Genomic DNA, 17,497 nt, shown 5'->3' on the forward strand with positions numbered 1-17,497 from the left:
ATCTGATGATCCCATATATCCAGTGTAAACGTCAGCTGTCTGGAAACTCTGAGAGTCCGGAAAAGGCTAGTTGATACAATTTTGCAAGTTCGCTAGTGCCGGATCCAGTTAAATGATTTGCTACAATGTTGCACTTCACTAGTGATAGCTCAAGTCAAGACAGATAGATAGGGAGGCAGACAGGTGGAGTAGAGAGATGAATGCGATTGAAATAACCTGAATTTTCATCAGGATATTTTCTTCTGTTTTTATTTGTCAGCTTTAGGCCTATGTATTTTACTTAGATGACGATGGAAGTTGCAGTATAGGACTACTGTTGCATTGGCCTATAGGCTACCTCTGAGTTCCATGCGCTCATTTCTTTAGCCGCCAATGGCCCACAGCGTATCAATGTGTCCAGGATAAATTGTAAATTGCTTCCCAAAACTTGAAACTCACGAGCTGTCTATGGTCTTTACTATAACACCCATAAAAAAAATGTGCACGCCTATGGCAATCACATGCCTGTCCAACTGATTTGTTCTGGCGCCGGCCCTGGGAGCGAGGAGAGGAGACTGAAGAGACTGTGTCATCTTAAGAACAGTGAAGAGAAGGATGAGAGGAGCATCCCTCTGCCACTGTTAACACCATGTGTTTACAGCAGTCCATGGTCAGTTGGGGAACTAAATGTGTCACTGTAGGTTATGATCAATACAATCAATATTTTTTTGCCAATATGCACCAATCATCATTATCATCCTCTTCTTTTCAATTATCATCATACTTTCTCATCGTCATTCATTGCTACTATCATCAGTCGTCCTCCTCCTCAATGCAGATCCCAGCGCTTCGACATTGGTTGAAACCAATCAGCATCTAGGACCAGACCTAGCCGTTGTACAACCCCCAGTACAGCTCAGCCCCCCCTGTATTCCCTCTGTGGTACAGGCTGGGCTCCGTGCTCAGGTCTCCCTGGAGATTGTCTCTACTCCGGGGCTGCTACCGCGGTCGAGAGGGCTCATTAACATGTGATTGGCTGAGGCAGGCTGTGATGGAATGTGACGGTTATCAGGCTCATTAGAGCTTCTGAGCCGACGGGGATGAGGGGGGATGTGGGGGAAGGCAGGACATCTCTGAACCCCTGGCCCTGTACTGAGCAGCGGTATCGATCTTTGGGTATGGGGTCAGCCAGATAAGAGAGGGGGGCTGTTTTCATTTAGATTTGCCTTCATAGAATTAGTTAGCTGAACTCCTGTGTTACTGATGGAGCAGAGCGATATGCTCAGAATACTGAAAGCCAACATTTCAATTCAAGTGTGGCTCTTATTCAAATGTTTATTATCGGTGTAAAAAACATGATAACCTATTCATTTCAAACAGTTTCTGACTCATGAATGTTAAAGATAAACATCTTGAGGTTTTGTCACTCTCGCTTCCTCTCTGCTTCCTCTCTCTCTCTCCCTTTCTCTCTCTCTATTTGTCTCTCTCTTTGTGGTAAAAGAGAGAGAAGTGTTTTTGTGTGTCATAGTATTCCAAGTGCAAGCAAGGAGAACACAGCACTGTCACAGGCTTGCCATCTAGTCATCTCCTCCAGATGAGGACTGAAGTGTGCTTCTGTCCCAGGGTTCCAGAGACAGTTTTACAATAAATATTGAGGCAAAGCTCGAAAATAAGAATTTGTTCTTAACTGACTTGCCTAGTTAAATAAAGGTAAAATAAAATAAAAAAAGAGAATGTTAACAAACCATATGTTGGATCTGACGTATTCAGAGGTGCGTTATACTTTTGCTGATGTTGTCCTTGAGCGTGACTGCTTTACTAAATGCACCCAGTTGAAGTGTGAGTGAGTTCAGGCGGACAAAGGGGGAAATGGACAACAGGACAGAACATTGTGTGTTGTGCTGGAAGTGTCAAGTTTTGTTTTCCAGGCAGCTGAAGGGTACTTGTGCCAAGCTAGTGCAAGGGTCATGGCACTCCAGCAGCCTCAACTCCTCTGATCCTGCGTTAAGTGACGGAGGGGACTGCTTGTCACCAGTGTCTATGGGCCTGGTCCTACATTTACATTGTCTAGTCATTCCTTTCAGCAGGCGCTGTAGACTATCGTTGTAGACTATCGTTGTTAGTCAGTGACTAACAAGCCATTGACAAGATCATTTGCTGTACATACGGTCATTGGAAGAAGTTGTGGTTGAAGTAGCAAGCCATTCATCTGAACAAGGAGGTGACAGTGTTGAACATCAAGTGTGTTGTAGTCTATTGATGGAGATAAAGAGCAGAGAAAAACAGGAGGGGGGAGGATAGTTAGTGTCCCCTCTCCTTTCCTAGCAGCACACTGTTTGCGTATGCAGTTCACAGGGAGGTGACCCCTGATTGCTTTGGATGGCAGTCAGGTAGTGAGTGATTGGGATACGGCATGCAGGATCTATGGGCATTAAATATTCCCCTGAAGCTGCAGGACTCCTCATTGATTCTCCCTCCGATCCTCATCCCCCTTGTTCCAGATAACTCCCAACTTTTTATTTTGCCACAGCAAATCTCTGTCTCTATTGATCCCAAGATAAGTGTCTTTCAAAGTTATTTCATTGGGATGGTTGGAGGGGGACATAAAACAGCAACTTCTTTGATGAATTACATCAAATCATCCTTTATAAATATTTATTTGTCGGCTACTTTTGTGCCTTTGGAGTAATGGAAGTGCTGATGTGGACACTTGAATGGCTCCCTCCTCTTCCTCCTCTTCCTCCTCTCCCCCAGGCCTTTTACTGTTTAGACTGCTGTTGGCACTGCCTGGAAAAATGTCAAACAGGAGTGAGAGTGTTGATGAGTGTTTATCACACCGTAACCAAGTGCAACGTTTCTACTATACAAGCTATTAACGCCTGGCCATATAAAGGAGCAACAGAGGGGAGTTATGAGAGGAGAGCTGCTGAGATGGCCATTCTGTAAAGGGCCTACATGGACACCAGGAAACTTTATTTGGATTAGATGGCTGAACACCAAGCATCTCATTTTGTTTACTTTTTTTACATTTTTTTTATCCCCTTTTCTCCCCAATTTTCGTGGTATCCAATCGCTAGTAATTACTATCTTGTCTCATCGCTACAACTCCCGTACGGGCTCGGGAGAGACGAAGGTCGAAAGCAATGCGTCCTCCGAGGCACAACCCAACCAGCCGTACTGCTTCTTTAACACAGCGCGCCTCCAACCCGGAAGCCAGCCGCACCAATGTGTCGGAGGAAACACCGTGCACCTGGCCCCCTTGGTTAGCGCGCACTGCGCCCAGCCCGCCACAGGAGTCGCTGGAGCGCGATGAGACAAGGAAATCCCTACCGGCCAAACCCTCCCTAACCCGGACGACGCTAGCCCAATTGTGCGTCGCCCCACGGACCTCCCGGGCGCGGCCGGCTGCGACAGAGCCTGGGGGCGAACCCAGAGACTCTGGTGGCGCAGTTAGCACTGCGATGCAGTGCCCTAGACCACTGCGCCACCCGGGAGCCCTCATTTTGTTTACTTGGTCATAGAAACACTTTTAATGGTGTTTCTATGCACATGTAATTTGTCCCGGTTTTTGGTCTGTGTCTGGCATTGCATGTCTCCCCTCCCACTGGGCACAGACGTAAATGCAACGTTTATTCCACGTTGATTTTACCGGTGTGTGCCCAGTGGGCTGACGCTACAGTCTCATCTTAGGAACAGCATCAACATTCTCTATCAGAGGAGTGATTACTTTTCAGAATGTCTTCTAAGCCTGGAGAACAAAGCGTGTGAGAGAGTGGCCCTCTCGTCCAGCTAAACCCCTCATTACAGTCCCAGGGCCCCTCTCCTTTCAGGCCTCTCTAATTAGCTGTTGGCTAGCCTCTGCTTTGGAGCAGCGCGACCTTGTGGCTGGAGGTGTGTGGTACAACACTGCATTTTAATGTGCCGTGTCAGAAGAAGCATCGTGCCTTGGCTGTTGTATGCTGCTCAGTCTCTGTGTCCTCAAGCGTCTCCCCCCTGCCAGGGTGACTCAGTGCCACGGTTCAGGCCTTGTGTTTACTTCCCATGGAGCGTGTTGGGACCTGCCAGGGCCACTCTGTGCCCAGCAGTGTCTCAGGACTTTAGAGCTGGCCATCTGTGGTGTGGGCCTGGGTGAGGAGAGAAGAGGGTCCGATTGTTCCCACAGGGGCAAGCTTGGCAGAGTTGATCTACCTGTGAAAACGTCCCTGGCTGGGTGGTTGAGATATGTTTCAGTCCGGCCATAATTACAGCCTAATGAGGTAACCTCAGCCTGTCAGACAGACAGTTACTCTGCTAAAGGAGATTGGAGAGAATGTGTAAAGTACAGAGAAGAGGAGTGTCTTCTTCACTGAAGCAAGGCTTGCCAGTCAGTGATGAGATGAGATGGGAGGGCTCAGGGCTGGGTAGCCAGGCGGTACCCTGCAGGTTTTCACATTTTCTCATTGAATGACTAGAAGCTTTTCAATGCTCCAAATGCTTTTTGTAGCTCTGCATGGATAATTTCCCACAAAATGGTTTGAATTGAAGCTGGCATGGCTGTAGTGCTTAGTTGAGGGAACTGATAAAGGCAAATGGACATGTGTAAATCCTCATGCAGAATGATTATCTTCTTAATGGACTTAACTCATTTTGCTGGGATAATAACCACCGTTAAAATAATTCACTCTGCTAGGCCTGACCGGTCTTATTAGATTCTGGATGTCCCTGACTCTGTTGACTTACTCTGTACCTTCCCTTTCACATTGGTAATGGCCTTTTACATCACTGGAAATGATTGTGGTGAAAGGGCTCTATGACTCTCCATTCTACCTCTGTCTCATTATTTAGCCTTGTATTAGATCCACTCGTTTTTATGTCGTTGGAAAAACAAGCCTAATTTATTGTGCCGCACAGCTGCCAATATGAATCTGGTGTTTGTTACAGATAACTAGATTAGATTTCCAATCAAAGTAATTAACTCTCTGCGTCAAATGAATGCTACATGCCATGGTGCTCATTGGTGATTAGTAGAAACGCAGACACTGACAGTCACAGTCAGTCACAGTCAGTGGTACTTGGTGTCCTGACCTGCATAGCTCTGAAAGTCGTACCACATTAGTTACATCACACTAGATTCAAATGAAACATTCCTCTGCTGAATCTCTCACTGACGAGGCCTATCTGAGATGGCTCAGTCTACACCTCAGCTTAATGATCAACCCAATGTTTATAGAAATGTTATTGTCTCTTTTGAATTAGCTAAGGAATGCTGTCTAAGTTCTGCAATAAATGTGTTATGAAATCAATTGCATTGTATACTAGCAAACTTTCCTTTCAAGAAGATCAACTATTTGAATAAAGAAAGGGCTAGCTGATAGCAGTTTATTTCTAGTTCTTAAGCTTTTCCTTTTGGCACATGAACCATGGTTGTTTATCATTCACAATATTGACCATGGGGCAGTGTCAATAGCACCTGCTCTCCAGGCCTGGCCTGCATACCTCTGGATCAGTTTCACTTCCTTCACCATCCCCATGAGGTCACAGCACACTACTGTCTTCAGCCAATCTGCTGGCCCACAGCAGGGGTTATAAAATAGGTACTATACCTTACAAAAGTATGTGTGAGAAGCAGAAAAACTTATTAAAGTGTCTTACCTCAGACAGTGGTTTCTGTTAACAAGGAGAAGATAGATTCCTCTGCCTCCTGTCACAACGTGTGATACGGAGTGTGGAGCAACTGATTGACTATTGCATGCCCAAATTTGGGAAAATCAACCACTGAGGAAGACGAGGTTTCAATGTTGGGAGAACTCCATGTCAATGTCCCCTCCCACCTTCCCCTACCCCTAGCTCCAAGGCAGCCACTCAGAGGAAAGACAAGGTACTCGGATGACAATAAAAGTGCCAAATATGTGGGTCAGGATGAAGTGATTAATAGTAACAAAAGTGTGAATCTGACCTGACTGTGAGAAACTGAGATTGTGTACATGTTAGAAGGTGTGAATGCTGAGGACTTGCCAAGACAGAAAATGAGAGAGAGAGAGAGAGAGAGAGAGAGAGAGAGAGCTGTTAGGAGAGAGGAAGAAGGAGGATGTGATAAACGCTCCGAGATATTCCTCCTGAGCAGAGAGAGAGAGAGAGAGAGACCTTCTCCCCCCTTGCCACCACCATGAGGATCACCACCACCAGCCAGTCTAACTAGGAGGAAGTCGATCATCCACTGGGACACGCCAGGTGAGACTGCTCTGCTCCTTCACTTTGTGCAGAGAGAACAAAAGAGAGAATAATAGGACAGATCCAGTAGAAGATAAAAGAACAGAGACATCTGATCGGAGGTTACACAAGGAAATGTGTTTCATAACATTTCACTTTTGGTTAAGGAGGAGAGAGAGAATGTGTGGCAAGCAAAGTAGTGGGAGGTGAGCAAGAGAGAGTGGACTGTGGAGTTGTAAGAGAATAGTGTGTTCCTGGTATTTGACGTAGGATCTGGTGTGTGTGCAGCATGGCAGCATGGCGCTAGCTGGTGTGTGAGGGTGAGGTGAAAAGCCCCCTGGGCCATGCCCCTCTGTGCCACGCTGCTGCCAGCCTGGGTTTAGCCCCTCTATTGGAGAAGGGATTACCCTGAGCCTGTTGTTTTGCTGTGAAATTTGATACGGCGTGCCATGTCGGGCTGAACCTTGGACTCCAAAGTTGTGCGTTTGTTCAGCGCAGCAGGAGGGGGAGGGGGGCGCGGGGGGGGATTGGAGCTATGTCAACCCTGAGTGTAACTGTGTCCCAGTCTGGGCTTTGTGAGGAATGAATTCCTCAGCTGACAAAATACTCTGAAGTAAAATGTGTTGAGGAGAGAAAAAGCTCTGGACTGAAATTAAAGCCTGGGGTTGTACTCTATTCAGCTCGCTCTCAAATCAAATCAAATTTTATTGGTCACATGCTTGGTAAACGACAGGTGTAGACTAACAGTGAAATGCTTACTTACGGTCCCTTCCCAACAATGCAGAGAGAAAATAATAGAGACAAATAGAAATAATAATAACACGAGGAATAAAGACACAATGAGCAATGATAACATGGCTATATACATGGGGTGCCAGTACCGAGTCCATGATAACATGGCTATATACATGGGGTATCAGTACCGAGTCCATGATAACATGGCTATATACATGGGGTGCCAGTACCGAGTCCATGATAACATGGTCCCGTGTGGCTCAGTTGGTAGAGCATGGCGCTTGCAACGCCAGGGTTGTGGGTTCAATTCCCACGGGGGGACCAGGGTTCAATTCCCACGGGGGGACCAGGATGAATATGTATGAACTTTCCAATTTGTAAGTCGCTCTGGATAAGAGCGTCTGCTAAATGACTTAAATGTAAATGTAATGGCTATATACATGGGGTGCCAGTACCGAGTCCATGATAACATGGCTATATACATGGGGTGCCAGTACCGAGTCCATGATAACATGGCTATATACATGGAGTGCCAGTACCGAGTCCATGATAACATGGCTATATACATGGGGTGCCAGTACCGAGTCCATGATAACATGGCTATATACATGGGGTGCCAGTACCGAGTCCATGATAACATGGCTATATACATAGGGTGCCAGTACCGAGTCCATGTGCAGGGGTACGAGGAAAGTGAGGTAGAAACATATAGGTAGGGGTAAAGTGACTAGGCAACATAATAGACAGTAGCAGCAGTGTGTGTGTGTGGCGAATGTGTGCCTGTGTGTATGTGTGTGTGTGTAAATATGTGTTGGAGTGTCAGTATAAGTATGTGTGAGTGTTTTTGTAGAGTCCAGTGTGTGTGCATAGATCTAGAGTTAGTGCAAAAAGGGTCAATGCACATAGTCTGGGTAGCTATTTGGTGAACTATTTAGCAGTCTTGTGGCTTGGGGTAGAAGCTGTTCAGGTCCCAGACTTAGCGCTCCGGTACCGTTTGCCATGTGGTAGCAGAGAGAACAGTGGGTGGCTGGAGTCTTTGACAATTGTTAGGACTTCCTCTGACACCGCCTCGTATAGAGGTCCTGGATTGCAGGGAGATCGACCCCAGTGATGTACTGGGCCGTACGCACTACCCTCTGTAATGCCTTGTGGTTGGATGCCGAGCAGTTACCATACTAAGCAGTGATGCAGCCAGACAAGATGCTCTCAATGGTGCAGCTGTATAACTTTTTGAGGATCTGGGGGCCCATGATACATCTTTTCAGCCTCTTGAGGGGGAAGATGTGTGAGGGGGAACAGGTGTGGGGGGGAAGAGGTGTGAGGGGGAAGAGGTGTGGGGGGAAGAGGTGTGAGGGGGAAGAGGTGTGAGGGGGAACAGGTGTGGGGGGGAAGAGGTGTGAGGGGGAAGAGGTGTGGGGGGAAGAGGTGTGAGGGGGAAGAGGTGTGAGGGGGAAGAGGTGTGGGGGGAAGAGGTGTGAGGGGGAAGAGGTGTGGGGGGAAGAGGTGTGGGGGGGAAGATGTGTGAGGGGGAAGAGGTGTGGGGGGGAAGAGGTGTGAGGGGGAAGAGGTGTGGGGGGGAGAGGTGTGAGGGGGAAGAGGTGTGGGGGGGAAGAGGTGTGGGGGGGAAGAGGTGTGAGGGGGAAGAGGTGTGGGGGGGGGAGGTGTGGGGGGAAGAGGTGTGAGGGGGAAGAGGTGTGGGGGGAAGAGGTGTGAGGGGGAAGAGGTGTGGGGGGGAAGAGGTGTGAGGGGGAAGAGGTGTGGGGGGGAAGAGGTGTGAGGGGGAAGAGGTGTGGGGGGGAAGAGGTGTGAGGGGGAAGAGGTGTGGGGGGGAAGAGGTGTGAGGGGGAAGAGGTGTGGGGGGGAAGAGGTGTGAGGGGGAAGAGGTGTGGGGGGGAAGAGGTGTGAGGGGGAAGAGGTGTGGGGGGGAAGAGGTGTGAGGGGGAAGAGGTGTGGGGGGAAGAGGTGTGAGGGGGAAGAGGTGTGGGGGGGAAGAGGTGTGAGGCGGAAGAGGCTCTGTATAGTGTGTTTTACTGTAGCTCAAACAGTGTTTGGGTGTTGCAGAATATGTCCAATCAACTGAACTTCTTTGCCATAGATTGCACCTTTCTCGCTCAACATGAAATAGAACATTTCAAACGCTTTTCTGAGAAAATCACATTTTTTATTTAATCTGCTCTGTGGAAAATACTCCCATCCTTTTAAGCAGTGTCTAAACTAATACTCCTCCCTCCTGTAGCTCCTGTATCCTGTAGCTGCGCCTGAAAGGTTTTACATGGAAGTTAGATCTTAGTGCAAACAAAGCTCTGGTAGACCTGCTATTAGACCTGTCAGTCACGCTAGCTGCTCCCTATCAGGACCACATGGAAACATAAACTACACTTAAGTGTTTTGGTTCCAACTGACATGCGACTGACATGCTGTTGAATATAACAATTTCCTGTGTGCTGAATGTTTAGCAATTCAAGGCATGCATTTCCTATAATACTGAAACATCAATCAGTCTTGTAAAGCCAGCTGAGACACCTAGACATTTTCAATGTTTTTAAGTATAGTTCCACATTGTCAACATGACCTTTAGCCTATTTCTTAAAATATCTCTGGTTTATACCTCTGGACATGTCAACAGTGTGATATTATTGTACTATATCATTATACTATGATTATACTGTTAATGATATATAATCATCTTCATAAAGACATGGTGTAATTATAAATCCGGTGTAAAAATGCACAATAATGTTGATGTTAACATCTAACCTGTGATTTAACCACAGGTTACAGTGAGGATGTTAGGAAGGGTCTTAACTCTGAGTGGTACCCAGGCTGATAAGGCCTGAGCCATGAGAGTGCTGCATGGGGAGAAAGAGTTATGGAGGAGGAAGCACAGGGAGACATGTAATCACATCACAGCCATGATTACTACTGGCTAATGAGCACATGACCTAGCCTGCTCCTCGCAGCGGGTGGGGTCTGTCAGTGTGTAGAAGGTCATTGTGTGGAGTGTGTGTGTGTGTGTGGGGGGTTCTCAGTGCGTGGAGGGTGTGTCTGTGTGTGTCTCAGAGTGTGTGGGGGGGGTTCTCAGTGCTGGAGGGTGTGTCTGTGTGTGTCTCAGAGTGTGTGGGGGGGGTTCTCAGTGCTGGAGGGTGTGTCTGTGTGTGTCTCAGAGTGTGTGGGGGGGTGTGTCTCTGTGACCCTGATAATGGAAGGCATTATGTTTTTATAACCCCTGACCTTTTCCTGTCAATCCTAGAGGTCAATGGAATTCTGTGCAAGGGATTAGTTTTGATCTCAATGGAGTCTAGCTGTGATGCTGATTGTTTGGTTCTGTCTTTGAAAACAATGCATGATTTGGAAAGGCATTGGGATGACCATTTCACCTGCATTTCCTCCCTTGTGATAAACCTTGTTATAAAAGGTTTGTCTATTTTTTATTTATTTAACCTTTATTTAACTAGGCAAGTCAGATAAGAACAAATTCTTATTTACAATGACGGCCTAGGAACAGTGGGTTGACTGCCTTGTTCAGGGGCAGAACAACATATTTTTACCTTGTCAGCTCAGGGATTCAAATTAGCAACCTTTCGGTTAATGGCTCATAGCCTATTTGCAGAGTAGCACTGGCAGTACGATGGAAATATTTCATGCAGCTCTGTTCATTCCGGGTGCTGCACCAATACTCCGACGCCAGATAAGAGGTAGATGAAGTGGGGTCCTAGTCAGACTCAGGTGGCATGCATACCATCCACCTCTTCCTAGTATATTACGTTCAGGCCCTGTTCAATGTTGGTCTGACCAATTTGAATCTATGCTTCAAGATTGTTTTGATCACGCGGACTGGGAAATGTTCTGGGTCGCCTCTGAAAATAGTTGTAACGGCAGTCTAAGTCGTCCTCCTCATCGGACGAGGAGAGGCGAGAAGGATCGGAGGACCAATATACAGCGTGGTAAGTTTCCATGATTTAATAACACGAAAACTAGACAAAATACAAAACAACAAACGAACCAACCGTCACAGTCCCGTGTGGCACAAACACTGACACAGGAAACAGACAAACTAGACACACAACATAGAATGCCCACCCAGCTCACGTCCTGACCAACACTAAAACAAGCAAAACACATAAGCACTATGGTCAGGACGTGACAATAGTATTGGCGTATACACTGACTCAGTGTCTGGGCTAATCAGGAAGTGCATAGAGGATGTTGTTCCCAATGTGACGATTACAACTTATCCAAACCAAAAAACGTGGATAGATGACAGCATTAACACAAAACTGAAAACGCAAACCACTGCATTTAACCATTATAAGGTGACTAGGAACATGGACGTGTACAAACAGGCAGGGGTGTAAAAAGTACCCAATTGTCATACTTGAATAAAAGAAAGGATACCTTAATAGAAAATGACTCAAGTGAAAGTCACCCAACAAAATACTACTTGAGTAAAAGTCTAAAAGTATTTGGTTTAAAATATACTTAAGTATCAAAAGTAAATGTAATTGCAAAATATACTTAAGTATCAAAAGTAAAAGTATAAATCTATCACGTTTCAGAGAAGACCCAGATGCAGACAGTGTCAAGTAACAAAAGTGTATTACTAGAACAGGGGGCAGGCAGTCTCAGGGTCAGGGCAGGCAGAGGTCAATAATCCAGTGTGGTGTGACATGGTACAGAACGGCAGGCAGGCTCAGGGTCAGTGCAGGCAGAGGTCAATAATCCTGTTCAGAGTCCAATAGGTACAGAACGGCAGGCAGTCTCAGGGTCAGGGCAGGCAGAGGTCAATAATCCAGTGTGGTGTGACAAGGTACAGAACGGCAGGCAGTCTCAGGGTCAGGGCAGGCAGAGGTCAATAATCCAGTGTGGTGTGACATGGTACCGAACGGCAGGCAGTCTCAGGGTCAGGGCAGGCAGAGGTCAATAATCCTGTTCAGAGTCCAAAAGGTACAGAACGGCAGGCAGTCTCAGGGTCAGGGCAGGCAGAGGTCAATAATCCTGTTCAGAGTCCAAAAGGTACAGAACGGCAGGCAGTCTCAGGGTCAGGGCAGGCAGAGGTCAATAATCCTGTTCAGAGTCCAAAAGGTACAGAACGGCAGGCAGTCTCAGGGTCAGGGCAGGCAGAGGTCAATAATCCAGTGTGGTGTGACATGGTACAGAACGGCAGGCAGTCTCAGGGTCAGGGCAGGCAGAGGTCAATAATCCAGTGTGGTGTGACATGGTACAGAACGGCAGGCAGTCTCGGGGTCAGGGCAGGCAGAGGTCAATAATCCAGTGTGGTGTGACATGGTACAGAACGGCAGGCAGTCTCAGGGTCAGGGCAGGCAGAGGTCAATAATCCAGTGTGGTGTGACATGGTACAGAACGGCAGGCAGTCTCGGGGTCAGGGCAGGCAGAGGTCAATAATCCAGTGTGGTGTGACAAGGTACAGAACGGCAGTCAGGGTTAGGGCAGGGAGAATGGTCAAAACCGGGAAACCAGGAACTAGAAACAGACAGGAGCAAGGGGAAAACCGCTGGTAGGCTTGACGAACAAAAGGAACTGGTGACAGACAAACAGAGAACACAGGTACAAATACACTGTGGATAATAGGGAAGATGGGCGACACCTGGGGGTGGGTGGGGGGGGGGGGGGTGGAGGCAAGCACAAAGACAGGTGAAACAGATCAAGGTGTGACAAAATCATTTCAAATGACTTCTATTAGGCAATCCAAGCAATTTTATTATTTATGGATAGTCAAGGGCACACTCCAACACTCAGACATCATTTACAAATGAAGGATTTGTGTTTAGTGTGTGTGAGGGAAAAATTACGTATTTTCCTGATTTATTTGATATTAATGGTTAGCAATTCATATTTAACTAATAGTAAGACATTTCTGTCCTACTAGTGTCTGTGTTTTTATGGTCTCCACTCTAGTTCTCTGCAGCTAATCTGGGCGTATGGTCACCAGAGATGGCTTGAGCTGACAAATGAGTTAAAGACTGCATTACACAGACAAGAATGTTTTACTAGGGATAGTTTAGGAGTAGAACAATCCCTCATTGTCTCAAAATCAACCTTGCATCGGGGAAACTAAACCAGGGTGGGGTTAAGAGAACAACCCCGTGCAGATAATGACCGGATGAACCCAGAGTGGCTTAAAATGCCCCAATCTGCATGGGATGGGTGGAACCAATCATGACTAAGCATTTTTAGTGTCAGTAATATATAGTACTCTGCATTTGTGTAATGATTCGGTTTCTCGGTCCAACACTCAAGGGTGTGGGGTCGACCAGCCTCATTACTGAAATAATTAATCAATATTGAATAAAGAGGATTGTTTGAAGAAATGACAAAGTCTCTCTCACTTGATTAGAATATTCCACGACATGAGTCCGCCAGATCAGAGGCAGTACGGATGACCAGGGATGTTCTCTGGAAAAAAGTGTGTGAATTGGACCATTTTCCTGTCCTGTTAATAAGCATTCAAAATAGTTTTGGGTGTCTGGGAAAATGTATGGAGTAAAAAGTACATTATATTTTTTCGTAATGTAGTGAAGTTAAAGTAGTCAAAAATATAAATAAAAAGTAAAGTACAGATACCCCCCAAAAAATAACTTAAGTATTTTTACTTGAGTACTTTACACCACTGCAAACAGGCCAGCTATGACCTCCGTAAAGGCAATGAAAGAGGCAAAACGACAGTACAGGGACAAATTGGAGTCGCAATTTAACGACTCAGACACGAGACGTATATGACAGGGACTACAGACAATCGCAGATTATATAGATTATATAGGGAAAGCCAGTCATGACGTGGACATGATGCGTCACTTTCAGACGAGCTAAACACTTTCTTCGCTCACTTTGAGGCGCCAAACACAGAGCCGCCAAAACGGGCCCCTGACACTCATGAGGACTATGTGCTCTTGTTCTTCGTGGCCGACTTGAGCAAGTCATTTGGCAGGTAGCCTAGTGGTTAGAGCATTGGACTAGTAACCGAAAAGTTGCAAGATCGAATCCCCGAGCTGACAAGGTAAAAATCTGTCGTCCTGCCCCTGAACAAGGCAGTTAACCCACTGTTCCTAGACCGTCATTGAAAATAATAATTTGTTCTTATTAACTGACTTGCCTAGTTAGATAAAGATAAAATAAAAATAAAATGTAAGCGTGTTGTCCCCACTTGCTTCAAAATGTCCAACATTGTTCCTGTACCCAAGAAAGCGAAGGTAACTAAACTCATTTACTATCTCCCCGTAGCACTCACTTCTGTCATCATGAAGTGCTTTGAGAGGCTAGTTAAGGAACATATCACCTCCACCTTACCCGACACCATAGACCACTACAAATCTCATATTATCCAACAGATAAACGGACGACGCAATCACAATTGCACTACACACTGCCCTATCCCACCTGGACAAGAGAAATACCTATGTAAGAATGCTGTTCATCAACTACAGCTCAGCCTTCACCACCATAGTGCCCTCTAAGCTCATGACTAAGCTCAGGGCCCTGGGTCTGAAACCTTCCTGTGCAATTGGGTCCTGGACTTCCTCACAGACCGACCCCAAGTTGTGAAGGTAGGCAACAATAACTCTGCCACGGTGATCCTCAACTCGGGGGCCCCACTGGGGTGCGTGCTCAGTCCCCTCCAGTACTCCCTGTTCACCCATGACTGTGTAGCCACGCATGTCTCCAACTCAATCATCAAGTTTGCTGACAACACAACAGTGGTAGGCCTGATTACCAACGACGATGAGACAGCCTACAGGGAGGAGTTGAGAGCCCTAGCGGAGTGGTGCCAGGAAAATAATCTCTCCCTCAACGTCAACAAAACGAAGGAGCTGATTGTTCACTACAGGAGACAGCAGAGAGAGTACACCCCCATCTACATTGACAGGGCCATTTCAGTGACAACCTGAAATGGTCCCTTCACACAGACAGTGTGGTGAAGACGGCGCAACAGCGCTTCTTTAACCTCTGGAGGCTGAGGAAATTCGGCTTGGCCCCTAAGAACCTCACAAACGTCTACATATGCACCATTGAGAGCATCCTGTCAAGCTGTATCACCTCCTGGTATGGCAATTGCACTGTCCGCAACTCCAGGGCTCTCCAGAGGGTGGTGCGGTCAGCCCAACGCATCACCGGGGGCACTCTGCCTGCCCTCCAGGACAAGAAGATCATAAAGGACCTTAGCCACCCGAGCCACAGCCTGTTCACCCCGCTACCATCTAGAAGGGGGAGACGGTACAGGTGCATCAAAGCTGGGACCGAGAGACTGAGAAACAGAGGATGAGTATTTCTGTCTGTGATAAAGCCCTTTTGTGGGGAAAAAACAATTCTTATTGGCTGGGCCTGGCTCCCAAGTGGGTGGGCCTATGCCCTCCCAGGCCCACCCATGGCTGCGCCCCTGCCCAGTCATGTGAAATCCATAGATTAGGGCTTAATGAATTTATTTCAATTGATTGATTTCCTTATATGAACTGTAACTCAGCAAAATCTTTGAAATTGTTGCATTTATATTATTTTTCAGTATACATAGAGTATACAACACTAGTCACTTTAATAATGTTTACATACTGTTTCACCCACTTTATATGTATATAATGTAATAAAATATTTTACTCTTCATTAGTAAGCACCTCTACAAACATTTTAGGGTGTGCGTCAGCTCATGTGTTTTACTGAAGTGGGTCTGCAACCAGTTCCCTGAGTACTACACTATGTGGCATGGCAAAACAAACAGGGCCACTGTGCTGGCTGAACTGTTTGTTCACTAAGTGGGAATGCAGTGAATTCCATGACAAGTAGTTCAGAAGTAATGTGGTTGAAACAAACGGTCCAAAGAATGCAGGTTCCTAATTAACAGTGGAGGGTAGGGTCCTACTGCATGGGCCTGGTGTAGTTCAACACACGACATGCTGTTACTGGAACATAGCCCAGGCCAGGACCAAACAGAGTAGAGAGCTGTGTTGTTGTGTTTGTGTGTGTGTTGTTCTGTGTTTTCCTGTGTGGTGATTTGTGTGCGTTTTTGTGCTTGTGTGTGCAGAAATGGCTCTGATGCTCAACCGCAGCTTCCTGCGAACTTTTGAAAAATGTCAACCCATAAATCTCTCTAAACAAGCAGATTTATTTCCTTTACTTTGCTGCATGACACGCAGTAATACTAACAGGGTTGGTATAACACTATGCGTCAGTTGGTAAAGGCTGTAGTTGTCCTTCAGGAGGCGTTTGCCATATGCTGCTGACACCAGTCTGTTTACTCACGGTATTACCATGCACACTGTAAACATTAGGATGCCTATTGAGCAAGTGTGATGCTGCCGCTGCAGACTGCCTCTCAGGCTGGTACAGTCCAGAGCATGCTGCCACTCAGGCTGGTACAGTCGACAGGAGGCTGCCTCTCATGCTAATACAGTCCAGTCCTGAGCATGCTGCCTCTCAGGCTAGTACAGTTCACAGGAGGCTGCCTTTCAGTCTTGTTCAGTCCAGTCTACAGCAGCAGGAGAGGGATGGCTCAGCTCTGCTCTGGGAGGACCTTAGCACTTCATATCTGTCCAGTGGCCCCTCAGACAAATGGGCCTGTCTTCTCAGTGGCCACGCTTGAGTAAAGAGCCCAGAGAGGGCTGTGGTGCTGGACACCATGATGAGATAGAGGAACACGCAACACAGGACATTCATCTCTGACAGGCCGCTCACTGATATTTCTGCTCTATCTTTTATTTAACTAGGCAAGTTAGTTAAGAACACGTTCTTATTTACAGTAACGGCCTAGGAACAGTGGGTTAACTGCCTTGTTCAGGGGCAGAACGACAGATTTTTACCTTGTCAGCTCGGGGATTTGATCAACCTTTCAGTTACTAGTCCAACTCTCTAACCACTAGGCTACCTGCCACCCCTACTGAGTCGAGGTTAACAGATATTTTTTCATAGATACACAATGAATCACTACAGTTGTATATATATAACTACATTTATGGAATGCATCTTCTAATGTGATTATAGATTTTATGAGGATGTTGTGTTCACAATGTTGTTATTGAGAATGGGTTGGAAGAGAGCAGAGAGTACAGTCAGCTGTTGTCTATTACCTCAAATCTTGGCAATTTCCAATTGCCAGTGTTTACATAAAGAATTACAGTAGGGTGAACAATTGCCAGTGTTTACATAAAGAATTACAGTAGGGTGAACAATTGCCAGTGTTTACATAAAGAATTACAGTAGGGTGAACAATTGCCAGTGTTTACATAAAGAATTACAGTAGGGTGAACAATTGCCAGTGTTTACATAAAGAATTACAGTAGGGTGAACAATTGCCAGTGTTTACATAAAGAATTACAGTAGGGTGAACAATTGCCAGTGTTTACATAAAGAATTACAGTAGGGTGAACAATTGCCAGTGTTTACATAAAGAATTACAGTAGGGTGAACAATTGCCAGTGTTTACATAAAGAATTACAGTAGGGTGAACAATTGCCAGTGTTTACATAAAGAATTACAGTAGGGTGAACAATTGCCAGTGTTTACATAAAGAATTACAGTAGGGTGAACAATTGCCAGTGTTTACATAAAGAATTACATTAGGGTGAACAATTGCCAGTGTTTACATAAA

At 46.3% G+C, this 17,497-nt stretch overlaps 1 protein-coding gene across 13 annotated transcripts in view; it reads left to right on the forward strand.

Annotated features, from left to right (window-relative positions):
• The window catches only part of LOC129854399 (pleckstrin homology domain-containing family A member 7-like), a 154,109-nt gene that overhangs the window by 53,876 nt on the left and 82,736 nt on the right, over positions 1–17,497 (forward strand). The window contains exon 1 of one of the 13 annotated variants that reach the window (XM_055921399.1): positions 6,052–6,189. The exons of the other annotated variants lie outside the window; for them this stretch is intronic. The gene's annotated coding sequence lies outside the window, so the exon portion shown is untranslated. Of the gene's footprint in view, positions 1–6,051; positions 6,190–17,497 lie in introns of those variants that run through there. 13 annotated transcript variants of the gene reach the window in all.

The sequence above is a fragment of the Salvelinus fontinalis genome, chromosome 4, assembly GCF_029448725.1.
Source record: "Salvelinus fontinalis isolate EN_2023a chromosome 4, ASM2944872v1, whole genome shotgun sequence".
NCBI lineage: Eukaryota > Metazoa > Chordata > Actinopteri > Salmoniformes > Salmonidae > Salvelinus > Salvelinus fontinalis.